At 43.8% G+C, this 12,916-nt stretch overlaps 1 protein-coding gene across 1 annotated transcript in view; it reads right to left on the bottom strand.

The window, feature by feature from the left end:
• The window catches only part of SQOR (sulfide quinone oxidoreductase), a 66,582-nt gene that overhangs the window by 50,448 nt on the left and 3,218 nt on the right, over positions 1-12,916 (bottom strand). The window lies entirely within an intron of this gene.

Raw genomic sequence — 12,916 nt, forward strand, 5'->3', positions numbered from 1 at the left:
AGCTGCCCTGGGCCCAAGTGACGTCAGCTCCTGAGGAGCTGCAGTTGAGACCTACAGGGGAGCTGGGGATGGGTTCCTCCCCCATCTACACTGCAGGGACTGAGCAGAACACAGTGCTCATCCAGCCAGACCACCAGGCAGTCTCAGCATCACAGCAGGGCGAGCATAAAGGACATAATGATTACGTGTTATGCAGAGTTTTTAAAAGGCAGCCCAAACATCTCCCGAATGTGCTATTTTCCTCGGAGCCAGCCTGCATATCAAATAATAACTAAAATTGCTATCAGGCCCCAGGGTAGCTAGAGTTTCCTCATCTGTTACATAGAAGATGAAGTTGTTTTTCTGACCCGAAGCATGAAGGTATATGGAGGGACTTCACAAACTACAGAAGGTTCTAACTCAATTCACATTCTTGACTGAAAGCAGGAAAGGAGCTCCAGATACCTTGCATAGAAAAGGGGGATCACAGAACCACCAAAATGATGAAGTAATGATGGCAGGAGAGGTGGACGGGAATTAAGATGGCTCTGTAGAATCAAAAAACGAAAGCACAATGCCATCTGGCAGCACCAAGAATGCTCTCACTATCTTTGCAAAGGACACAAATATAAAGGAAATGAGAATTCAAGTCCTCAGTGGGAGTGTCCACTGACCAAATCTATGTCAAAAGTCAGCTCCATTGATATCAAAGCAGAGAGAGAGCACATTGGGTCCTACTGACTTCCACCAGTATTCTTATGATGGTGTTTCCCCCAAATGCGGAAAGGGGTTGAGTACTGGGCAGGGGGAAAAAAAAAAAAGCTGTCCACTGTAGGTGCCATAAATATAAGATCTTAGTATAGACCATCTTCTACATACATAAGCAAGGTGGTATGATAGTGAAAACCCTCAATCCTAGAGCAAGAACAGGTTCTGCCAAATTTTTCATTGTTAGAATACTGTAGAGTGAGGGTGTGGCTCAGGCGGGCTCAGACTCTACAGCCACAGGAATCTGCTAGGATGTCAGAAAAATACTGGATCTGGAATCAAATCTTTCTCAGAAACATAGTTCAAACTCAGTTTGGGGCATTTCTTTTTTACCTAAACTTCCCCATGTAAAAAATAGAGATAAAATCTGTCCTCCTATCTCAAGGATATATTAGAAAAAGAAACACTGTGTCTCTTGGGCCATGAAAACCAGAGTATATGGAACTATGAGGACCCATATACTTTGGGTTTGTAAACCATCGGTCTCAAAGAAAATGGTATTAATATGCCTCAGTTAACTGTATCAGTAAAATGGGTAGTTTTTAAAGTGCCTACCTCATATCTCTATGAAAATTTAAATGAGTTAGTACGTATAAAGTGACTGGTACCATAACTGGCATAGAATAAGTACTTAGTAAATCGTAATTACTAAAGTAACTATAGGATTATAGCTGTTCTTGTCCTTGTTATCCAGTGTTTAGGCAGGTGTTATATCAGGTACTAAAGACAAAAAAGTTCAACATGTCTGCCTGAAGACAAATGGGTGGTATGACTACTGGCCTGGTACATGAATATTAAACCCAGTTTCTCAAAGATAGGGGTGATTTGAGATCAACTATTTGCTCCATAGGCAGATGTACTGCACACAAAATGCCCCTTAGACCCAAAATTGAACCTGAGAATGGGAGTGATAATCCCAAGAGATGAAGCAAAAAAAAATGGGAGGGATGGTCCCAGTCCATCCTCCAGGGCAGATACCTGCTGTGGGTGTTCCTTCTGCCTCAAGAGCAAGAGCTGGTGAATGGAAGGAGTTTCTTTGGAGTTGATGGTTGGCTCCTTGCCAAAGATACCTTTCTTCCCAAACCTGCCCCAGTGCCAGCAGTGAGTCCCATCATTCCTGGTCTCTGTTCTTCTGATACTTTATATCACAGTTACTTACCACTCCCTCTAATGACAAATTGTGTCTCTCCAAGAAAAATACAAACCCACTGAAAACAGGGACTGTGTCTTCATCTTCTTGTCCCCAGGGATTAGCACTCTGTCTTTTATCCAATACAAGTGTTGTTGGGTTGGGATCCCTGGGTGGCCCAGCAGTTTGGCGCCTGCCTTTGGCTCAGGGCGCGACCCTGGAGACCCGGGATCGAATCCCACGTCGGGCTCCCAGTGCATGGAGCCTGCTTCTCCCTCTGCCTATGTCTCTGCCTCTCTCTCTCTCTGTGTGTGTGTGTGTGTGTGTGTGTGTGTGTGTGTGTGTGTGTGTGACTATCATAAATAAATTAAAAATTTTAAAAAAAAAGTGTGTTGGGTTCAGGAGAATAGTTTCTAGGTAAGAGTATAAGCTCCAAAGGGGGGCTCAGTCTGCCTCAAAGGCCAGTAAACTTAATTCACATTTGGTAAGCACCGGAAGGGCTAGTAATTCAATTAAAAAACTCAAAATTTGGGGAGAATATGGTGATCTAAGGCCTTCCTGACCTCTGAAGCAGGTAGCAATTCTCATACATTTACCGCTTTTCTACATGTTTTGAACAACACAGGAAAAGTCCATCCAAAAGGGAGCTCTAGGGGGCTATGAAACTGCAACAAGCATTTCCCTGGTGGGCCTAGGGACTCCCATGGTTCCAGATGGAGCATGAAGAATGGAGGGAGCTTGTTCCTGGTTTGCGGTAATTCTATTAAAGTTGGGCAATTGACACAATTGCCTGAAAAAATTGCTGGGTGCCTGAAGAGAGCAGTGAGTAAAAGCGAGCAGCCTTTTTCCAAAAGCCAGTGGCACTGGCCTTGGGGCCACCAACATCCAAAATCCAAAGGGGCCCCTGCCCAGGGTCTTTCCCCAGGAAATGCCACTTTTAGGCTTCCTTGTTTTCTCTCAGGTGTGCTCTACTTTTTCCTTCTCATGTGCATTCTCTCTCCTGTTACTGACTTCTCATTTTTCCATCTGGTGTCTCCTTCTCCCCCAGGAGTTTTAACCTCTACTACAACCTCATGCCCAACAGCCTTGTCAAACAGGAAAGAAATCATGATGAAAATGGAATAAAAAGGTTTAGCCTCTGTTTAACCTGTGTTGCCCATTTGAAATCAGGTCATTTGGTGGATAAGCAGTACCATCCAGCTGGGACCCAGGAGACAGGGGGAGCCTAAATTGTGTTTATTGTTGGAAAGAAAACCCTCAAAGTCACGTTGCAGAGTTTGTTACATACATATGTGATAGGATAGCAGGATGAAGGAGCTGTGTTAGTACAGGCATTGTGAGAAGCAGTTACCAATACAGACTTAAACATGCAAGGATTTTATTGGGAAATGCTTAGAAGAGAAAATAAGAAGGAAACTGGAGAAGGCTGAGTTAATCATCAGAGTACGATGCAAGTGACCCTAAAAGAAGAAGAGAGGGAAGAAAGGTTGAATGGAAGCTTTCTAGACAGCTGTGTAGTCTAAAGAAGGTTCAGCAAAGCTATCTGGCCAAAGTCAGCTATTAGAGAAGACCCGTATCTCCCAGACAGAGTCCGCTTAATGAGAATGCAACCTATAGTCACACAGGGCCCACACCTGGTTTAACGCTCTGCTGCTGCCATCTTGAAATTCTTAATAAAATTTGAACAAGAGGCCTTGGGCTTGCCTTACTATCCTGCTGAGCTCAGTCACTGGCTAGGAGCAGCCCATGGTAAGCATGCTTTAGCGAAAATGTGGCGGTGGAATTCAGAGTGAAGTAGCTGTTTTCTACATTATAGTTGGAGAGCAGCAGGGCATGGTCTCCTGGCCACAATCCACCTCCTGTGCCACATAGATCTACTTCTCCACAAAGGTGCAGAAAGCAGCTCCTCCGTGGGCCTCCCTCATGAGGAGCACCAGAGAAAAGGGAGTGTATTAGATGAACTAACAGTCCCCCAGGATCATCATAGTTGGTCCCAAGGCCACAGTGCATACTCGCCTTCTCCCTTCTCCAACATCTGTTCTAAACCCCTTTCAGCTTCTGCTATCACCTTGTTAGGTCTTGGGACTTACCTGGTGGTGTGACCCAAACCTTTTATCCTGGGGCGTCTGAACACCTGACAATCATACCCTCTCTTCTCAGGCTGGGTTGTTGCATGTGTTCTAGTGTCTTACACTAGAACACATGTCCCACAGTTATAGTGGGACAAGGGGCAGTTATAGTGGGACAAGGGAGTAGCATAGAGGTGCCCACATGAATCAACTGAGTCCTACACATACTCCTCCTGGCATCCTCTGTGTAAAAGTAGACTTCCTCCTCTTGATGTTCAGGTTGTTACTTCTACTACTGTGGCAACTCCTCTCTTGCCTGACACAAAGCTCCAAGTGCCCTACCAGCAGCCAGAATTTCTTATTCCATGGCACCTTCATTGTGCCTCTGGCAAAGGCATTCCCTTTGGGGCCCAGGCCCCTCAACCTTGCAGAGCCCAGAGTTGCAAGGAAAGGAAGCACACATTCCCTGGCGGCTATTAAGAATGATGGTAAGTCTGGGGGATTCCTGGGTGGCTCAGCGGTTTGGCGCCTGCCTTCAGCCCAGGGCATGATTCTGGAGTCCCGGGATGGAGTCCCACATCGGGCTCCCTGCATGGCGCCTACTTCTCCCTCTCTCTCTGTATCTCTCATGAATAAATAAATAAAATCTTAAAAAAAAAAAAAAAAAAAAAAAAGAATGATGGTAAGTTAAGCCATTCCTGCTTCCACTCCTTGGTTTTCAGACCCTTGTATCCTTCTTACTGACTGAGAACACAGCACCATATAGAGGTCTCTGATTTAATAAACATACCATGTCCCCCAGGACAGCCCTCCACCCTTTCAGAGTGCTTTCTCAGAGCTGGAGCTTCAGTTTGTCTTTAGAAGGCCATTCCAGCCGTCTGTAAGACCAGTTATCTCTAGGTGGTGCAGTACATGACACAACCAGAGGATCTCACGGTTATGACCCACTCCCATACTTCCTCTACTTGAAGTAGATCCCCTGGTTGGATACTCTGCTAAATGGGATTCCATACCTGTGGATAAGACACTCCTTAAGCCTCCAAAGAGAAATGTTAGCTGAGGCTCTGTGGGCAAGGAAAATAGACAATATTCAGTTTACAGTTTCCTTCAGGGGTTATGTTCACTCTCCCACCTCCTGTCATAATACAGTCCGAGAAATCTGGGCCTCTTAGATATCTAAGACAATATTACACAGATCCATTTCACTGACGACCTCCAGCTGACTGGACAAGACGAGCAAGAGGAGCTAGAATGCTATAGGCTTCAATAAGATGTATGCACTTGCACAGAGAAAACTCTATGAAGAGCCAGGAATAGCGATTTCAGTGACATTTTTAGAGTTCCGTGGTCAGGAATATTCTGGGATATCCCCTTCCAAAATAAAAGACAAACTGATGCATTGTACCATCCTGTCACAAAGAAGGGAGTACAGTGCCTTGTGTTATAGAACTGGTGATTCTAGAGGCAACACATTCTACCCCAGGGATACTTCTCGGGCCCATATATTACGTAACACAGAATGCTGCCAGCCTCGAGGACAGTTGAAACACGAGTGTCACTAAAGGTTCAGCCAGTACAGTCAGCCCTTCTGGCTGTGCCCCCTGGTGTTAGATGTGTCAGTGGTGGGAAGGCACTGTAAGGCCACTGCATGGGGCTGTTGGCTCTAGTAGACCTACTGTAAAGGACTTTATGCAGTTTCTGTTTTTACCTGGTCCTCATAGGCTTCTACTCCAACTGGAGGGCCATGATGCTCCTTTGGGTCTCTGTGTATGAGTGTCAACTCAGAACCTTTTGTGCAACAATCCTAGCATACAGTTACCGAAGTAAATGACCATTGGTTCCTCTGAGGAAGGACTAGGGGAATTGTCATGGTCTGTACATGCCAGAGTGTTACAGGGTCCTTCCTCCAGCTACCTCTTTAGTCAATGGGTTCCAGATCTCAAAACTGACTCAAGTCTGGGAACTGAGTAAGAGATCATGACTTGCCCTCAGCTTCTTGCTTTTCCAATTCCTTTTTTTTTTTTTTAATAGATAAGGGATCAATAAATAACTATCCATAGACCAAATCAAACCAACCACCTGTTTTTGTAAAGGAAGTTTTATTGAAATACAGCTACACTTGGGTCACTGGGTGGCTCAGTTGGTTAAGCATCTACGTTCGGCTCAGGTCATCATCTCAGGGTCCTCGAACTGAGCCCCACACCAAGCTCCCTGCTCTGAGGGGGATCTGCTTCTCCCTCTCCCTCTCCCTCTGCTTGCTGTTCCCCCTACTTGTGCTCTCTGTCAAATAAATAAATAAAATTTTAAAAAAGGAAGAAAGAAATACAGCTACATTCGTTTACATATCGTCTATTGCTCCTTTTGTACAACTGATGTGACCTACGAAACCTAAAATATTTGCTACCCAGCCCTTTACCAAAAAAGTTTGCTGACTCCTGTTATAAATGCTAAGCAGCACCCTTGTACGACTATCTGCCTATTTTGCCCCCAGAGGCAAAACTAACACCATGCTCCATTAGCCTTGCCTTTTGGTGGGTAGGGTAATTCTGGCCTTGGGGCTTTCGACAGTTAAGGGCCACTCCTGGCCTCTTATCAATCTTCACATATGCTAACATGCACTTCTCAGAACTTCCACCGGTCCTGGCCTGCAAACTTCTTAGTGATGCTGGTGCCCCTCTCACCAGTACATTCTGAAGACTTGGGGGTGTGTCCAGTGCTCTCTCATGGGACAAATTCTCTGGTGGGTGTTTTGGCCTTACACAATATAGCCCTTCCAGCATGCCCACTTTGGGTGACTTCTTTATTCCTTCTTATACTGCCTACCAGGATGAAGAAAAGAAAGTATGGTAGAGAAGCATCCTAAACTGTTGAGCAGAGCTTCAGTGATGCCAACAGCGAGTCCTTTAGCCAAATCTGACCATCAGGGGAAGGCCCATCTCTCCTAGGAGCAGACCACTAGCTAGGAGCAGTCTGTAGGAAGCCTGCTTCAGTGCCAATGCAGATAGGCCTCAGGGCACGGCAACTGGGACTCTAAGTCAGTTACGGTCCCCATAGGTAGGGGTGTGTGAGGCACAGTTTCATCACCATGATGGGAACACAGAGAAAAGACTAGGGTGGATGTGACACAGCCTGCTTTATATGCCAGACTGCATCCTCAACATCAGGTCTGACTTGTAAGGTGGCACAAACTGGTGCTCCATTCGTTACCTCTCTTGGGGAAAGAAGGATGGGTCAGTAGAATAAGAGGACTCCAGGAGGGACTGCAGAGAGGGAAGTTGACTCTTGTGGGCCTCATGTCCTCTCCTTACCACTAGACTTTCAACCCAGATGGGAAAGAGGCATGTGCCCCATTCAGAAGCAATCTCTTCTCTGCTCCCCAATTCTGAGAGGGTAAATTTGTGGACCTCAGGATTTGTCTGAGGCCCAAACTGTAAGGCAGTCAACAGCCAGGAACATTTCATCAGAGGTGAATTCATTTGCCTGGATGCTGCCACTGCACTGAACAGAGACTGGTGCCATTAAGTGAAAACAACAGTCCAGAAGCCAATGCTCCTTAACAGACACAGAATACAAGGTGCCTTATGTTAATTAATACTGTGAAAGTAAGTGTTAGGGTTCATCTCAGGTCTGCATGCTTACCCCCAAAGGAAACTGAAATCCATAGGGCCCTCCAGTGAGAAAACCTGGCTTCCAACTCTAGCTGTGCTCTTTCCCCAGAGCTACTAAGGTACAGAAGAGATGGAGCTGAGGGGTAGGCTGATGATCCAGAAAGGCAGGCTTTAGCAGGCATCATCAAAGATAGCTTTCTTGAGGTGGTGGTGGTGGTGGTGGTGGTGGTGGTGGTGGTGGTGAAATATCTCAGGACAGCCATAACGGGAATGTCCTGGCCACTCTGGAGTTGCTCATTTCTCCTAGCAGCTTGGCTTTGCTTCCGTCAACCCCAGCATCATTAGCATCTCAAGGCAAGGCTCCTGAGCCACATCTCACCCACTTTCAGTTTCTCTGTTGCTTGTTTCTATCAAAGAGGTGTGGAGATTCACAGTCGGTCTAGAATTAAAACAGTCTTGCAGGAAAATCAAGAGTACTGTGTAGCCATTCCATCCACTTCTCTCCTAATGCAGAAACTCAGGCCTCCTCCACTTCTTTTTTTTTTTTTTTTAAGATTTTATTTATTTATTCTTGAGAGACACAAAGAGAGGCAGAGACACAGACAGAGGGAGAAGCAGGCTTTTCGCAGGGAGCCTGAAGTGGGACTCGATCCTGGAACCGAGATCACGCCCTGAGCCAAAGGCAGACGCTCAACCGCTGAGCCACCCAGGCATCCCAGGCCTCCTCCACTTCTATTCCTCCAATATTATCAGAATGGATTAAGAGAATTAGTAGATGAAATGTATATCCATGTAACTCCCTATCACTACCATAGTTTTATCAAAAGAGTTAAAGGAGCAGGGCGCCTGAACAGCTCAGTCAGGCATCTGCTTGGGCTCAGGTCATGATCCTGGGGTTCTGGGATTGAGCCTCGAATCGAGCTCTGCACTCAGCATGGAGTTTGCTGGACATTGTCTCTCTCTTTCTCTGCTTCTCCCCCTACTCACACTCACACATGCTCACTCTCTCTCTCTCTCTCTCAAATCAATAAATAAATCTTGGAGCACCCAGGTGGCTCAGTCAGTTAAGCGATGCCTTTGGCTCAGGTCATGATGTCACGGGTCCTGGGATCAAGCCTCACATCAGCCTCTCTGCTCAGCAGGAAGTCTGCTTCTCCTTCTGCCTCTCCCCCTCCTCCCCACTCCCCAAATCCTGCTTATGCTCTCTCAAATAAGTAAAATCTTTAAAAATAAATAAATCTTAAAAAAAAATCCAGCCAGAGATGAGAATACTCTAAGAAACTGAATGAAACAATAGGAAAAAAACAATAAGCAATGAGAACAGATGTGTGGCTAACAGCAGGACTGCACCTAGGTGCCGATCACCGCCCTCTTCCTTGAATTCCTGGGTGAGTAGGCACGGAGATACATATACTCCTAAGTAGCATCCTTATTATTAAATTAGGCAATGCATTATTAAAACACTTTGAAAAACACAACATGCTGGAGGAACCTGAAAGATGATGACAATTTAGGTGCTTCTAGTTGCAATAAATAGAGATTTCTTAAGGTCACTTCATAAACGGGAAAGGTAGGAAGGAGTTGGGAGAGAGGTACTGTAAAATACCTGTGGAAAACAGTAAACCTAGTTCAGCAATCAAATCCCACAGGAATCTAAGAAAAGAGTCTTCTACAAGAAAAATTGCTCAGGATCCCGCAGCATTTTGAGGGTCCTGATGACTTTGTCCCCCACCTTTTTTTTTTAAAAGATTTATTTATTTATTCATGAGAGACACAGACTGAGAGAGAGGCAGAGACACAGGCAGAGAGAGAAGCAGGCTCCATGCAAAGAGCCCAATGCAGGACTCGATCCCAGATCCCAGGATCACGACCTAAGCTGAAGGCAAGCACCCAACCGCTGAGCCACCCAGGCGTCCCAACTTTGTCCCCTTTTAAAAGTGAAAGTTCACTTAACTCCTCACTTAACACTCAGCTATTCTGTCTCCTTCTGGGTCTTCTTATTTTTCCTTCAATTACTAAAGGGCTGATTCTCTCTGAGTGTTTTAATACATATTCCTAAGAGAGTAATCAACTAAACCAATGAGAATCTGTAGTTCCCATTTAGGCAGGCTTTTTCCTGCCAGGCTAATTTTTCACCAACTGGCCTAAAGGTTGGCTGCCGTTCGGTACCTACCCCAGATTCTATCAGCTAAGGCCCAATGTGGAGGTTCAGGGGAGTAAAAACACAGAACTTGCCCACAGCAAGATCTCTGGCCTGAAATGTTTTTCTTAGAACAGGATGCTGAGTGTGGTGGATGATAGATTACATGATTGGAAATAAGGGGGGAAAAAAAAAAAAGCCCTCAAGCCCAACATCAAACTAAAAGACTCAGGGTCCCTGGCTGGCTCAGTTGGTACAGCACATGACTCTTGATCTTGGGGTCATGAATTTAAGCCCCATGTCAGGGGGATGGACTGCACTTTTTAAAAACTTTTTAAAACTTTTTAAAAACTCAAAGACTCAAAAAGTTCGAAAAGTGTAGTTGTATACTTCATCAGATATTTCACACAGATTATTTTCAAACACCTCACTGTTTAAACAGAAGTTCAGACCATAGAGAAAATCATGGCTTACTTAAAACTATAGTTGAAAACACACAAACTGAGAACACTAGAATTTGTGGAGCTAGGGGAGGAAAGAGTACCACAAGATGGCAGCATTATCCCATCTGTGCTTTATCAGGCTATAAATCTAAGAATATGTTCATCTGCTGAACCTGCTCTAAAACTGCCCACCTCCTTCCTTGAAGCTATTTTTAAGAGACTGAAACAGCCCATAGTTGACAGAGGAAGTACATATCTAAACAGTACATTCTTATCTCTGAGCTCACTTGATTCCCAAGATCTGGCTATCATGTTTTTAGTCTAATTGAGTTAATGAAAGTGTGACTTTGGTTATCTAAGGATTATAGGCTCCTGAGGCATATTTCAATTGCAGAATATTTTCCTTCCATTGTAATATTCCTTATTTGACATTTATGTGATCCAGTTTTTTATTATAGCTATTTTTAATAACTGTATATCTCTCTCATACTAGATTCAATTCAAGCTCTTCACTGACGTTAATTTTCTGTGGCAACTTGGCTGGACCCATAGCATCTAGATATTTGGTCAAATGTCAGTCAAGGGGACACCTAGGTGGCTCAGTGGTTGAGCATCTGCCTTCATCTCAGGGTGTGATCCTGGGTTCAGGGATGGAGTCTCGCATTGGGCTCCCTATGAGGAGTCTTGCTTCTCCCTCTGCCTATGTCTCTGTCTCTCTCTCTCTCTCTGCATCTCTCATGAATAAATAAATAAAATCTTAAAAAGAAAAAACTCAAGATGTTGATGTGAAGGTATTTTTTTAGACTTTAAAAGTACTCTCCACAATATGAGTGACCTTAATCAGCTGAAGGCCTCGCGAGAAAAACAATAAGGTCCCCTGAGGAAGAGGTAATTCCCTCTAGATTGCCTTTGAACTCAAGCTGCAACATCAGCTCTTCCGTGAGTCTCTGGCCTGCCAGCCTGCCCTACAGATTTTGGAATTACCAGCCCCTAAAAGTGAGCCAATTCCTTAAAATAATCTGAAATCTTTCTCCTCTCTCTCTCTCAACACAGACCACAGACACGCGCACACACACACATACACATACGCTACTGGTTCTGTTTCTCTGGAGAACCCGGACTAAAACACCAACTATAAACCAGGCCCTACTGCACCATGGAATAAAAAGACTACGAAGTATCCTTGATCTTGAGAGACATGTGAAGACGTAACTAATGCTGTAAATGCCAAGGCAAATGTATTATTAAGAACTATAGAAAACAAGAAAAAAGAAATTCTTTAGGGAGTGGGATGGAAAACCATAAATGACATTTGAGCTGCAAAGAATGAACAGGTGTCACAACAGGCAGATATTATAAGATGCAGGGTGCTAGGCAGTAGAAACCCAGTGAGCCAAAATCAACATGTAAAAGGGGGCAAAATAAGCAGCACCAGCCTTGTGTGAATTTGTGACTTCAAGATACTATAACATCCAACATTTCCTGAGCTCTATTTTGTTTTTATATGGATATCATAAAACCTTAAATTTATAAAGCCAGAAACATTTATCTCAACCTTATAGTTTAGGAAACTGAGGTACACAAGGATCAAGCAAGTCCAGAGCCCTAAAACAATTAGGAGTATAAACCACAGCAGTCTTCACTCTCTCAATGGCTTTGAAATAAACCTAGTCTCACCCAAATGCTAAGCTGAAGACTGGATGGCCTCTGGCGTCACACATGCAAGTGGAGCTAACACAGTATGAATATGCAAGAGAACAAATCTTAAGTATCTGATAAATCTCTATAAACACAGTCTTTGAACAAATACACAATATAGGAACGATCTGGGTGCCTTACTGGCTCAGTTGGTAGAGCATGCAACTCTTTTTTTTTTTTTTTTTTTCAAGATTTTATTTATTTATTTGAGCATGAGCAGGGGAAGGGGCAAAGAGACAAGCAGATTCCCTGGCTAAACAAGGAGCCTGAAGTCAGCCTTGATCCCTGGTCTCTGACATCATGACCTAAGCCAAAGCCAGATGCTTAACCAGCTGAGCTACCCAGATGCCCTGAGCATGCAACTCTTCATCTCTGGGTCTTTGAGTGAGCTCGAGCCCCGATGAGTTTACTTATTTAAAAAAAAAATAAAAAAAAAATCTTCATCCAAAAGAAAATCTAAAAACTATGTAATTTTTAAAAATATATGCACAGTGAAGTATCAAGGTTTAATGATTAAATATCATTGCCTTGAAGGAAATTTTATATGTATATGAAAGAATCTAATGAAATCAATAGACCCAATCTTGGGAAACACATATATACAAAATTCTGAGAGGTTTATGAATGTTCATGTCCCCTCCAAAGGCTATCCACAGAAGTCCATGGACACTCAGGTTAAAAAACTGAAAAACCTGACCTAAGGTATTCTACTAGTTGGAAATTTCCATTATTTACCAGTGATTCATGCAGGGATCCTTATGAAGCACCTTTTACCAAATCACTAAAAGTTATAATTATTCAAAAAATAACAAATAAGTAAAAGCTGTAGTTATTATTTCTATTCTCAAATAGTAAGTAACTTTATGAAGTTGGGTGATTTCAACCAGAATCTATTCACAACACTATCATCTTTCTGAAAAGGATTTCATGAGTAGACCAGTCATTATGTGATACAATCTGCAGAGAACATTAAGAGGAAGATTACAGAAGAGGAAAACAAAGGAGTGAAATGTTTGAAATAATATGAAAAAGGGAAGTATACAGTGTTATGTACAAAATAGAGCTTGATAAACAACCTGGGA

The sequence above is a fragment of the Vulpes lagopus genome, chromosome 2 (assembly GCF_018345385.1).
Source record: "Vulpes lagopus strain Blue_001 chromosome 2, ASM1834538v1, whole genome shotgun sequence".
NCBI classification, from domain to species: Eukaryota; Metazoa; Chordata; class Mammalia; order Carnivora; family Canidae; genus Vulpes; species Vulpes lagopus.